Source organism: Octodon degus, unplaced genomic scaffold (genome assembly GCF_000260255.1).
Source record: "Octodon degus isolate 3935 unplaced genomic scaffold, OctDeg1.0 scaffold00111, whole genome shotgun sequence".
In the NCBI taxonomy this organism is placed as follows: Eukaryota; Metazoa; Chordata; class Mammalia; order Rodentia; family Octodontidae; genus Octodon; species Octodon degus.
The window spans coordinates 6,794,870-6,808,567 of NW_004524687.1; the positions used below are offsets into that span (position 1 = coordinate 6,794,870).

The window sequence follows — 13,698 nt, forward strand, 5'->3', positions numbered from 1 at the left end:
AACACAGAGTAAATCCACTCTAACAAGGAGAAACATTTGCATACAAACTCCCAGTTTGAGATCTTTCCTGCTATGTATCTAGAGACTTTGCTCCTATGGTCTAGAGTTATCAAAGTTTATTAATTTCTAAATTTTTCTTGATATTATTATTGCTAATTGTATTACTGTAGCTATGACATCATATGTGTTTTAATTACTTGTTCTCTCTTGGGTAACAACATTGGGAAGCTCTGGGACTTTATGTGTCAGACTTCATCAAAGTCTGACACAAAAAGATGGAGGACAGTGCCAAATGGGAAGGTAGGATCTTGGGACAGGCACAAAACAAGAATACCTGACATACAAAAGATATCCCTAATAAACTGACTCTTCCTACAGTGACCTTGATAGTAGTGATGTAGCTACCTACTATCAAAATTTCTCAAGGATTGAGCTGGTGAGATAGCTCTGTGAACTAAAATGTCTACTTAGGTAAGCTCAGGTAAGCTCACTGACCACAGTTCAATGTCCAACACCACATGCTATACCAGCACCCAACCTCCAGGGTGGGCTGAGCCAGCCAAAGTCTGGCCATAGTGATTCATGCCCATAATACTAACACCGGGGAGGCTGAAAGCATGAGGATCATCATGAGTCTGAGCTGCATAGTGAGACCCTGCAACAACCAAATACATAAAAAAAACAACAACAACAAAAAAGATTCACAAGGATTATCACAGAAATCAAAATAAAAGTTCTAGATAAATAGAAAATGACAAGACAAAGGAACAAAAATACTATCTTAGGCTCCCAGGCCACCCAGAATGAGTTGAGGAGACATTAGCATTGAGGAAATTGAAAGTCACACACCTAAAATTTCTGAAATGACTGCAGCTGAAGTAGAGAAAAACTCCAGATGGATACAGAGGAAATTAGATCAGAAATAATCTTTCAGGTAAAAAAGGAATGATAACCATATGAAAGTATCACTGAGCAGATCTAAAGAAGACATTCATAAAAAGTAGAGGAACATAGAAAAATGAAGGAAATCTTGAATAAACAATACAAGAAAGAAATAGAATGCATGAGACAGATTCAAAGAGATATCCAGGCAATTAAAAATTCCATTGAAATCTCACAAAACCATTTGAATAAAACTAAAGTTAGACTTTTAGACTTTGAAGACATTGTTGCAGCTAGGGACCAGGAAAGGAAAGGTCTCTTAAAAATAACAAGGAACCAGGAAACAATAATTCAACAGATTTATTATGATGAACAAGATGATGCAAAGATGAATAACATAAAAGTGATAGATGTCAAAGGAAAAAGGAGTCAACTCAAATGACATAAAAAGACTATTTGCAGAAATAGAAAATTTCCCATGCATAAGGAAAAATTCTGACACTGTTAAGTGAGGAATATAGAATTCCAATTAGCATCAAACAAAATAAATCTACACCTAGGCATACAATAATCAAGATTCCAGAAATTCAGCACAAGAACAATATAATAAAAGCTGTTAGAGAAAAGAAACAGTTCACATATGAAGGAAAGCCCATCAGAATCAGCAGATTTCTCAACACAAATGATCAAGTCAAGAAAAGCTTGGAGTAAAGTATTTCAGGTCCTGAAAGAAAACAACTTTCATACCAAATTGTTGAACCCTGAAAAACTATCTTTCAAAATTAATGGAGATGTAAAGTACTTCTATGACAAAGAACAGCTAAAGAAATTCATGACCACCAAACCAACCCTACAAAGAATACTGAAATATATTTTAGCAAGAGGTAAAAATGACCACAGTTCCAAGAACATCAACAGAAAGAAACCACCAAGTGGATTCCCGGGATGAGTCCACCAGGCGTGCGCCACTGCCTCAGCAGTTCTGGGTGAGGCATGAGAGTCCACGCCAGCTGCCACAGCTAGGAATAGGAATGCCAGATGAAGCCAGTTAAATAAAAGGTTGTCATCTGAAAGAGGAAGAGAAGAGAGATGAGGGGGAGACTTGATGGTGAGGGATGAAGTAATCTATCAAACTTGAAGAATCCTAGGGGCCTCCGATCAAGGGCCCACCTGTCGAATAAAGAAGATGAAGTAAAAAGGGAAAAAGACTATAAAAAAAGGTCAGGCAACAAAGAAAGGAAGAATGCTGCAGTTCTTTATGAAGCTGTGTGTAAGCAAGAAATATCTTCATTAACTGATGCTGTAGAGCAAGTTGCAAAGCAACAACAATTTCAAATATCAGAAATAGAAAAAAAACAAAAAAATCTGCTTCATTTACGGAATAAACTTCATGAACTTGAAAAAAAAAAATAGCGGCAGTCTCTTCAGAAACTAAAGAAACAGAGAGGCAAATATATCAGCAAGATACTGCCATTGAGAATTCCAAACTTCAGTGTGGAAGCCTGGCAATTTAAATCAAGTCCTTACATACAGAAAATATAAAGCTTAAATTTGGTATAGCAACAGCCCAAGAAGATTTTGGGGAAAAGATGAAAAGATACAATGCATATTATGCAAAAATAAAGGCACATAAAGATAGTTTGGGGAAAATAGAAAGAAAATGGTCATTTATGACTGAACTTTATAAAAAATAAGGTCTTATTAAAAAAAACTAAAGACAATAAAAGAGGAATTTAGGTAAGACCGCCAAGATCCAGAAGGAAACAAAATAACAAAAACTCAGGAAGATATTTCGGAGCTAAAGAATAAGATTGCAACCATAAAAGAATCTATCACTGAAACAACTTGTTTTCTTGAAGAGGAAAAAAAGACACATGAAAACTTAAGAAAAGAAATAGAGGACCAGTCACTACTATTCTACTCAGAACTGGCTCTCTACAGGCAGAAGAACAGTACCAGACCGATGTCTCATTGCACACTAAACTAAAGCCAAATGGATTAAAGACCTAAATATTGAAACAGAAATACTAAATCTGTTGGAAGAGAGAACAGGAAGAACTCTTGAGGACATTGGTGTAGGCAAAAGTTTCATGACCAAAACCCCAAATGCACAGGAAATAATACAAAGAATCATAACTGTAATTTTATCATATTAAAAAGTTTTTACACAACAAAAGAAATCAACAGTGAAAAGACAACACAGAGTGATAAAAAAAATTAGCCGTCCTTAAGATGGCTTATATCTGGAAAATAAAAAACTGAAAACAATCAGACCCTCAAATTTATTTATTTTTATTAATTTTATTGACAGGCAGGTAGCAATGAGACAGTTTCAAAACAGGTTAGTGGGACAGTAGCAGTGATTAGTACATTGCATATTGTTGTGGTGGTTGCTCATGGTGCAGGATGCAGACATGATATTCTGTCCAGGCACTGTTAGTACAAATTTTTCTTCTCATTGAATTGAGAAGGTAGCTGTATATCTACTCTAGTTTGTATATACAGATGCAGGATGGTCCTTCATTTGTATCCCCCTTTTTTGTTTAGCTTTGTCAGAGATGGGTATTCCATTGCCATTTAAATATGGTAAGAGCATGAATTCAGCAAGATAATCTAGTATAGTCCATTGGTCCATAACAGTAGTGGGTTGTCCATAGGACTGGCAATGTCAGAGATTGTTGACATGAGGCTTTTGTAGCTTAGCATATCGATATGGCTTTTTATACCTTGTTTTTATACTTTTCTGCTGAATGGTTGGAGCCAAGATAAGGCAAAAGCTATATAACCTAGAAATGTGGCTTCTGTGTCTGACAAGTCAGTCAAATCCCTTCAGCATTTGACCTGAGGCCCTGTACCACAGTTTGTGGATCCTTTGTTGGTGTCAGCCATTGGGATGGGTTGTGGTCATTGCTTGGCCAGTCTGCTCTCTATGAAAGCCTGAGAGAATGTTTCCTCTCCATGTGACTCTCCTTGGGCACACTCTGCATCATCGATTGCTTTCCTCCGTGACCCTATAATCTCCTTGCTCAGCAAATTTGAGACACCACTGAGTTACAGGATGTTAGGATGTGGGTTCGCTTGTGTCCTGAGTCCTCACTGACCTTGGATGCGTGGGGCTGGGATATTGGCTGTCCTTGAAGCCCTTCTTTTTTACTAATTTTAGACCCCCTCAAATTTAAAGAACCACTCCAAAAATGGACATCTAAGATGAATACACACTTCTTAGATGAAGAAATATAAATGACAAATATATGAAAAAATATTCAGCATCACTGGTTATTAGAGAGATGTAAATTAAAACAATGAGATTCCACCTCATACCAGGAAGAGTGACTATCATCAAGATAGCAACCAATAACAAATGCTTGTGGGGATGTGGGGAAAAAGAAAGACTTGTCCATTTTTGGTTGGAGTATAGACTGGTGTAACCACTATAGAAACCAGTGTGGAGATTCTTTGTAAAAAAGCTAGAATGAAAGGTCCCATTTGACCCAGCTATTCACCTTCTGGGGTCTTCCCAGAAGAATTTAAAATGTCATACCACAGCAATATCTGTGTACTTATCTTTATAGCAACACATTTTGTAATAGCAAAATCATAGAAACAACCCAAATGCTCATCAACGAAGGAATGAAGATATGTTAAAAAAAAAAAAAAGAAAAAAACCCACCAAGCAAGGCAAGAAATTAAATAGAGGGGAAAACAAGGAATCAATAGTAAGAAAATAACATGACAGAGATAAACCAGTACATATCAGTTATAACCATCAATGTAAATGGCCTCAATTCACCAATAAAAAGAAGACTGGCAGAGTGGATCAAGAAACAAAATCCAACAATATGCTGTATACAAGAAACACATTTAACTGAAAAGGAAATTTATAGGGTGAAGCCAAAACATGGAAAACAATACTCCATGCAACAGGAACTCAGAAAAAAGCAGGGGTAGCTATTCGGTTTGCAGACAATGTGAACTTCAAACCAAGAATACTGAAAGGGGATAAAGAAGGCCATTTCATACTTGTTGGGGAAAAACTGCAAGAGGAAGAGATAACAATCATGAATATATATGCACCAAACATGGGAGCACCCAGCTGTATAAGACAAAATTTAAAGGACATACAAAATCAAATACCAATAACACAATCTTTATGGTGGACCTTAACACTACATTGTCTCAAAAATATCAACAAGACAAAAAAAAAAAAAATTAGCAAAGAGGTAGCAGAACTGAAGGCTGGCGATATAGGTCAGTGGACAAAGCACTTGCTTAGGTAAGTGCAGGGGCCAGGACTTGATCCCTGGCACTGGATGCCATGCTAGGTCTGACCCTGGGTGCACTGAGCCAGCGATGAAATCCCGGAGTGGTGGCACATGCTTGTAATACCAGCACTAGGGAGGCAGAAATTAGGGGGATCACAATGAGTCTGAGCTGTGTAGTGAGACCCTGCACCTCCCCCCCAAAAAGAGGGGGTGTGTGCAGAACTGAACCAGAACTGAACCAATCCTTTGAACAAATGGATTTAGTAGACACTTACAGAGTGTTTTACCCAACAACATCTGAATATGCATTCATTTCAGTTGCATATGGGATGTTCTCTAAAATAGACCACACACTAGTCCCTAGAACATGCTTAAGTAAATGTAAAGGAATTAAAATTATCCCATGCATATTATCCGACCATAGTGCAATTAAACAAAAATTAACCACAAAAGAAACTACAAAAACCCCATAAACACATGGAAATGAAATAATATCCTCTTGAACAACTAATTGGTCACAGATGAAATCAAAGAAGAAATTAAACAATATCAAAAATTCAATAAAAATTCAAACACAATTTACCAGAATTTGTGGAACACAATGAAAGCAGTTATCAGAGAGAAATTTATTTATTTATTTATTTATTTATTTATTTAAAGGTACTTTTTCCCCTTTATTCAAAATCAGAGGTTACAGTACCTGGCAACAACTTGTTCTAGTAATGTGAAACTGTCCAAAAAGTCCTCTTCTTCAACTCCAAATTTTGTGTACTGATGAATATAAGCTTTTGAAGTGAACATATTCCACACTTTGCCCACAACTGCATCAAGCGACTTCAGGAAGGCCTGGCTGTTGCTGACCAAGGCTGCGGACCTCTCGTATCTGTTGAAGGCTCGTGGTGTTTTCCAGACAGAGAAGGCATTGGCAGGGCCCAGCCAGGAGGTGTACAGGGCTGGGTCCTCGAATCCCCTCAGATTTGCACTCTGCACATCTTTCGCACGAAGGATGACCAAGTTAGCAAGAGAAGTGTTAAAACGCTGTTCCCTGTTGAGAGACGTTTTGCCAAGAGGTTGAAGTCTTGGTAAAGGAGGCCGCACTTGCCAATTTATACCTTCATCCATTTTTGCATCAGAAATGAGCATCTGTCTCAAATGCTTCAGGAGGCCAGCCCAGGTAAACGTGCTGTATGCCAGGGAATTCTCAGACATCTGAGGAATGTTTCGAATGCCCAGCATCTTGAACTCAGGATGGGGAACTAAATGCTCCATTAAGTCTCCTAGTGGATTTGTTCTATAGTGAAATGCGCCTTCTGCAGAGTACGTAGGCTGGAACACACTTCCCAGCTGATGCACAAGGACTTGATTTATATCCCGAAAGGAGATCTGCTTGATTTTCATCAGTTTTGCACAGATCTTATGGACAGCATCATTCTCCTGCACGAGGAGGGCATCTGAAGATCAGTACAAGTGAGAAAGCGTCAAGATGGAGTTGTAGTTCTGAACAATAACCTCACCGGTTCCATAAGGCCATATAATCTGATTCATTTTCAAAGCATTGGAGTAGTGATCTTGCAGACGCTGTGTAGGGAAGGCTCCCAGCCCTGATCCTGTGACCCCAGCTATACTCATGATGATGAAAAAACCACTCAAGGAGTCACACTTCTCCACTTCCTTCTGGATTAGGTTCATGATAGACTCTTCATGCTTGGGTCCATGAATGGAGTAACCGTAGGCCCAGTTGTTTCCAGAACCCTGTTTCTGACAGAAGCATTCATGCAGACTGTACTTCCACTGCCCGGGGTTGGGCAGCCTTTGACAGCACTTGACTGATAACTTTAGGTTCATGTCAACAAGCACAGCCCGAGCAATTGGAACTCCATTTTCCTCTCTGAAGAACCTTTCTTTGCAAGATATCTGATATGCCTCATTCTCTCTTTTAGAGCAGAATCCCTGGGAACACTGGGAATCATTAAATAAAGCATCAAATACTTCAAAGCCAATCTGGTTGCCACACTGGCCAATCTGCACTGTTACTATTGACATACTGAGCCACACATTAGGCCTGTTCCTTCAGAATATGAACAACCTACAACTCTCGGCCCCGTGGTTTTGGTCGGGTTCAAATTCAGAGAACCAGCCTTCTTACTACGCGCATGCTCACTTTCAACACTAAAGCCACCGAGGACAAATGCGGCACTGTTCTTTTACTTGAAGAATTTTTTTTTTTTAAATTCCAAAGGTCAATTACGCATGTTCAATTCCATTTTATCAACTTCGGATGCGGGACGCATGCTCCGTTCGTCAAACGCGCTCGTAGACACTGCGCATGCGCCCCACAGAGAACTTTATAGCAGTGAAATCTCACATTAGGAAAACAGAATGAACCCAAACAATTTTATGCTGCATCTCAAACTTCTAGAAAAGAAGAGCAAGTCAAGCCCAAAGCCCAAAGAAGGAAGGAAATTATAAAGATCAGAGCATAAATTAATGTAATTGAGACAAAGAAAACAATACAAAAATTTAATGAATCAGAGTGGGTTCCTTGAAAGAGTAAATAAAATTGATAAACCCTATAGCCTACCTCATCAAAAAAAAAAAAAAAGGAAAGAAAAATTTTGAATTCACACAATGAGGAATGAAAAATGTGAAATTAATGCAGATCCTTGGGAAACTCGGAAGATCATCAATATCTACATTGAAAATATTTACTCACATAGGATGGAAAACACAGAAGAAATGGACAGATTTATAGATACACATGAATTACCAACTCTGAATCAACAAGATATAAAAATTATGAATAACCAAATATCAATTAATGAAACTGAATATATAATAAAAAACTTACCAACTAAGAAAACTCCAGGTCTGGATGGATTCCTAGCTGAATTTGACAAGAAATTTAGGGAAGATTTAATGGTAATAGTTCTCTAACTCTTCAATGACATTGAAAAGAAAGCAATTCTCCCTAGCTTATTTCTGGAGGCAAATATTACGCTGACACCAAATCCAGAAAAAGACCTCCTTCCCCAAAAAGAAGAGTGACTGGCCAAACTTTCTAATGAACGTAGATGTAAAAATACCCAATAAAATACTAGTGAACAAAATGCAGCAAATCATCAGGAAGATTATACACCATGATCAGGTGGGATTCATTCCAGGGATTCAGGGATGGTTCAATGTAGGTAAATTTACAAATGTAATACACTATATCACCACAGCCGAAAACAAAAACCACATGATCATCTCAATAGATACTCTACAGGGAATACTCAAAAAATCCCACCAAGTGACTCATAGTATTAATTAAACAAATTCAGTAGCAGAGCAGAATATAAAGCCAACACCCCAAAATCAATAGCATTCCTCTATACAAAAACAAATACACTGAAAGAGAAATTAGAGAAGCAACACCTTCTATAATACCATCCAAAAAATGAAATACTCAGGTATTAATCTAACAAAGAAAATAAAAGCTCTATACAATAAAAATTACTATACTCTGAAAAAAGAGATTGAAGAGGATTTCAAAAAATGGAAAACTATTCCTTGCTCATGTATAGGAAAAAATCAACATTGTGAAAATGGCTCTGGTCCCAAAACTGTTATATACCTTTAATGCAATCCTGATCAAAATACCAACAGCATATCTCACAGATTTAGAGAAAACATTCCTCAACTTCATCTGAAGCCAGAAAAAACCTAGAATAGAAAAGGCAATCCTGGCCAACAAAGGCAAGGCAAGAGGCATCACAGTCCCTCACATGAATTTATACTACAAAGCTACTGTGATAAAATTGGCCTGTTACTGGCAAAAAAAAAAAAAAAGACAAAAAACCCCAATAATAATAAAAAGTAAAATAAAATCAGAACTGAGGATCAATGGAACAGATTAGAAGATGCAGACTCAACTATAAACACGCTTGAAAAAGGGGCCGGGGCTGGGGAGATGGCTCAGTGGAATAAGTGCTTCCCTGGCAAGTACAAAGGCCTGAGTTCATCCCCAGTTCCACAAAGAAAGAAAGAAAGAAAGAAAGAAAGAAAGAAAGAAAGAAAGAAAGAAAGAAAGAAAAGAAAAGAAAAGAAAAAGAAAAAGGGACCAAACAGGTTCACTGGAAGAAAGATAACCTCTTATCAAATGGTGCTGGAAAAACTGGCTTTCCTCATGCTGAAAACTAAAACTAGATCCAGGTCTATCACCATGCACTAAACTAAAGTAAAAATGGATTAAAGATCTAACCATTAAAACAGAAACACTAAATCTACTGGAATAGAAAGTAGGTAGATTTCTTGAACACAGAGGGGTAGGCAGAAAGTTCATGAACAAAAACTAAACTGCTTGGGAAATACTTCAAAGAATGAACAACCAGGATCTCATCTTACTGAAAAGTTTTTGCACATCAAAAGAAATCACCAACAGAGTGAAAAGGAAATCCACAAATTTGGGGGAAATCTTAACCAACAGTCATGCAGACAAAGGACTTCTATATAAAATGTATAAATAACTAAAAAAAAAAAAAGGACATCAAAATTTAAAGACCCAATCTAAAAATGGGCATCTAGGATGAATATAAACTTCTGAGATGAAAAAAATATAAATGGCAAATAAATATATGCAAAAATGTTCAACAAGACTGGTCATTCCAGGGATGAAAATTAAAATAACACTGAGAAAAGGATGGCCAGCTAGCTGAGTGGATTAAAGCACCTGCTTAGGCAGATGCAGGGACCCAAGTTCGATCCCTGGTATGCAGTGCAGGCCCTGCCCCCAGGCATGCTGAGATGGTGATTGAGACTGGGCATGGTGGCACTCGCCTGTAATCCCAGCACTTGTGTGGCTGAAAACAAGAGGATCATTACAAGTCTACTCTGTGTAGTGAGACCCTGTACTAACTACATAAAAAAATAGAAACAAAGACATTGAGATTCCATCTCACTCCAGAAAGAATAGCTATCATAAAGAAATCAGCTATTAACAAATGCTGGAGGAGTGGTGGGGTAAAAGGAACCCTTCACTGTTGATGGAAGTGTAGATTGGTACAACCTCTATGAAAATCATTGTGGAGATTCCTCAAAACACTAGAATTAGAAGTCCCATTCAACTCAGCTCTTTCCCATCTGGGTATTTTTCTAGAAGAATTGAAAACATCATACCACAGTTATATATGTGCACCCATGTTTATAGCAGCATAATTTGTCAGAGCTAAATCTTGGAAACAACACAAATTACTATCAACTGAGGAATGGATAAAAATGGTGTGGTGTTTTTATACAATGGAGTATTACTCAGCTATAAAGAATGATAAACTTAAGCCTATTATAGGTAAATGGATGTAATTAGAGGCTATACTCGTAAGTGAAATAAATCAGACCTAGATGTGTATACATCATATCATCTCCCTAGTGTAAGAACCTGAAAGAGTAAATAAAATTTGAAAGATGCTATAGATATAGGAAAAGGAAAAGAAATTGAGCAAAGGGAATAAAAAATCGGGATGAAGGGAAAAGAGAAAATAAAGAAAAAAAGGGAAGAAAAAATAATGTATGCATCCATACAGGATAGCTAAGATGATTGTACTACTAATTTCTATCAGTTTTTTTAAGGCAGTAGTTAAGGCTCAAAATGTTTGCTTTGACCAATTTTGCATGCTTATATCTGTAATCTGAGCAACTATATCGAAGACAACAATGTGCAATTCAACAACCACCATTGAATACCTGTCATTTGGGGTATTTTTTTTTAAATTGAGTATAGTTTCTTATGTCTTGTCTATTATTTTTCTATTCTCTTTAAAATACATAAAATCAAACAAAATGAAAATAAAAAGGATTAGGGGTATAACAAGTACTCAAAAACCCTCTAATAAAACAATATAGGGCTTAAAATGTTTTCCTCTGGTCTTTTTGTGTTAAGAAACATGGTAATGACAGAAATGTGGGGAGAAAGGCCACATTTGTACACTGCTGCTGACATGTGACACCACGCTCGAGGGGTATGGTGAAGTACTGAAGTGGACAGGTGGCAGACAGAGGCAAGGGTGATGCTGGAGGAGCTTGTTTGAATAGCTTCCTGCCAGGGGGACTGGACTCCTACTCAGTATCAGGGCTCAGCTCCTTTTCACCACAGGATGAGAGGAGGCTGCAGTTGTTGATGGTGACCTTGTGGCATGTGGCTGTAATTGGGGACACCTTTGCTGAGGCTGAAGGCTGTTCCTGAGCTGTGACAAGAGAAGGGTTGGGATGAGGGAGAGCCGAGAAGGTGAATTTTAGCTCACCTCTTCACTTCTGTTTGAAAAGTTCTTTTACAGTCATTTTAGAGGGACCCAAGGAGGGCTTAGAGGTGTCTAGCCTATCACATTTAAAGGGAAGAAGACCCAGGATGAACTTCACAAGTTTCACCTTCTGCCCGCAGTAAATCTTTGCTTAGTGGAGGTGACCAGTACTAAGGCCACAGTCAGCTCTCTGAGGCTGCTTGCAACTCTCCCTGGTCCTCTTCCCAAGGCTGAGAAAGCTCAAGTCCAGCATGTTGAGGATGAGCCTCTTTGGCCCTTCTTGTCAGCATGTTTGCTCATGGCTCAACCACATGCACAAGCATGTGCCCTGGTGACCCATATCTTTGTGGTATCCAGAGAGTTAGGAAGAGGTCAGGGAGCAGCAGGGTGTGGAGTCACAGGGTGTCTGTCTACTGGTGTCCCCGCTAGAATCTCAGAGTCCACAGTATCTCTGGAGTTTCGCAGTGTATGGTATCCCATGCAGGTCAGAAGTAGGCCTCTAGTGCTGCAATTTTCAGCAGGAGGTAAAAGGGAGTGCAACCAGCATCAGTGCTGAGCACATGTGCCCATCTCTGACTGCCATGGACTGTGTGTTTTTTGAGCTGCTGCCTTTGACTTAGGGCTGCGGGTATTTGCAGTACTGCAGACTCAGGCAGCAGAACAGATGCTATTACTGTGGGAGATTGTGAGCTCCAGTCAGCCAGGGAAAAGAAACTGTCTGAAGGGGATGTCATTTAATCCCTTAGCTCTCTGTCCACGTACAGAAATAGATAGTGAGGCACAAGAAGCCTGAGATCTGCTGATGTCAGGCTGACAGAAAAGAGAAGCAGGTCTGAACTGTGGCCCTAGCTCAAGAGCTGCAGCTGGCAGCGCTGTACTAACCCTGTGGCTGTTTCCCCATGGACACCTGTGTGGATCCCACGGGGCGCTTCTGGGTCCATGAGACAAGGTAATTACCACATCTGGTCTGCTAAGGACTCCACGAGAGGTGTTTCTCTCTTGAATAACACATGCAAGCATGTTAATATTATTTGAGAAATTTGTTTAAAAATGTAGAAAAATTCCAACTAGTTTGCCTAGTGATTACTCTTCTAGCTTTCTCCATTGTACACAAGAATTGTTTGGAACATAAAGTAAAATTTCACTATATTGTGTATGTTTTTATTTGTTGAATAAAAACCCACACTCCAGTGTTTTTCTAAGGAAAGAAGCATCATTGATATCCCTCATCTCCTTCTCAGTTATTTTAACAGGTAGTTGGGAAAGAAAAAAAATGGTTTCATGATAACCACACTTTGGAGACACTAGGGCAGGCAAATACTTTTCTTGCTAGCCCTTTCTGAGCCTCTGGTCTGTTTAACATATCCTTAATCTTCAAGAAGGCAATGCCATACTTCTTAGACCTCTTTGTCAATGAACTAATTCATTGTAAGATACCTTTCACACTTTTAGAAACACTAGGATAACATGACTAAAATATAAAACTTTGTACAATATTAGTAAATGTTACTCATTAATCAGCCACTCATGTAAGATTTAAAGACTAAGTAAAGTATCTTTTAACTAGAAAGTTCCACAGAGTCCTTTATAAAAATAACTGATGGGAAGGACATGACAGGGAGTCAGTGGTGCCATTCTTTGTTCTTTAGGAGCATTCATCTTTGTGTGTAGACTACAGGACTCATTGTTAGTGTAGCTTAACTTATCCATTTTTATTACAAGGTGCTTTCCTTCATCTGAAGTCCTAGATACTTACTGTGAGAAAAACCTGTGACTATAGAAAGTTTGAGCTGATACAAGTAACAGCTAGAGTATATCAGAGTAGATGCCACGAAGCTCCCCTGTTCTGCTCCTGCATTTGCTTCAGAAAGCAGGAGCCCATCAGGGAATGGATGGTTCACTGTGCATCAAAGTCACAGATCAGATCATCTAATAGCATCAGACAAAGTGTATCCTGTGTCCTGCTCTCTTGCCAGGATTCAGAGGAATATCCATCAGGTTTGTATCTGCAGCTTCAACTAATGGTGGCTTGAAAATATGTTTTCTAAGTTGCATCTGTACTGAGTATGTACAAGTTTTCCAGGTAACTATTCCTTTTTTAAAAAATAATTTTATTGAGAAAGTAATAGCAATGAGACAGTTTCAAAACAGGTTAGTAGGACAGTTACAATGATTAATACATTGCATATTGTTGTCTTTGTAGTAGTTATTCATAGTACAAGATGCACACATGATATATTGTCTAAACACTATTAATCTCATTGCTATTCCTTTCTCAATAA

The 13,698-nt window shown here is 38.4% G+C and overlaps 2 pseudogenes across 1 annotated transcript; one reads left to right on the forward strand and one right to left on the reverse strand.

The window, feature by feature from the left end:
- The first annotated feature begins 1,827 nt into the window (after window positions 1-1,827).
- On the forward strand, window positions 1,828-2,869 carry LOC101562506 (annotated as a pseudogene).
- Window positions 2,870-5,817: 2,948 nt separating this feature from the next.
- Window positions 5,818-7,423, reverse strand: LOC101574556 (annotated as a pseudogene). The gene has a single exon (XR_192714.2). The product of XR_192714.2 is annotated as a tubulin delta chain pseudogene (transcript).
- Between the last annotated feature and the right edge of the window lie 6,275 nt (window positions 7,424-13,698).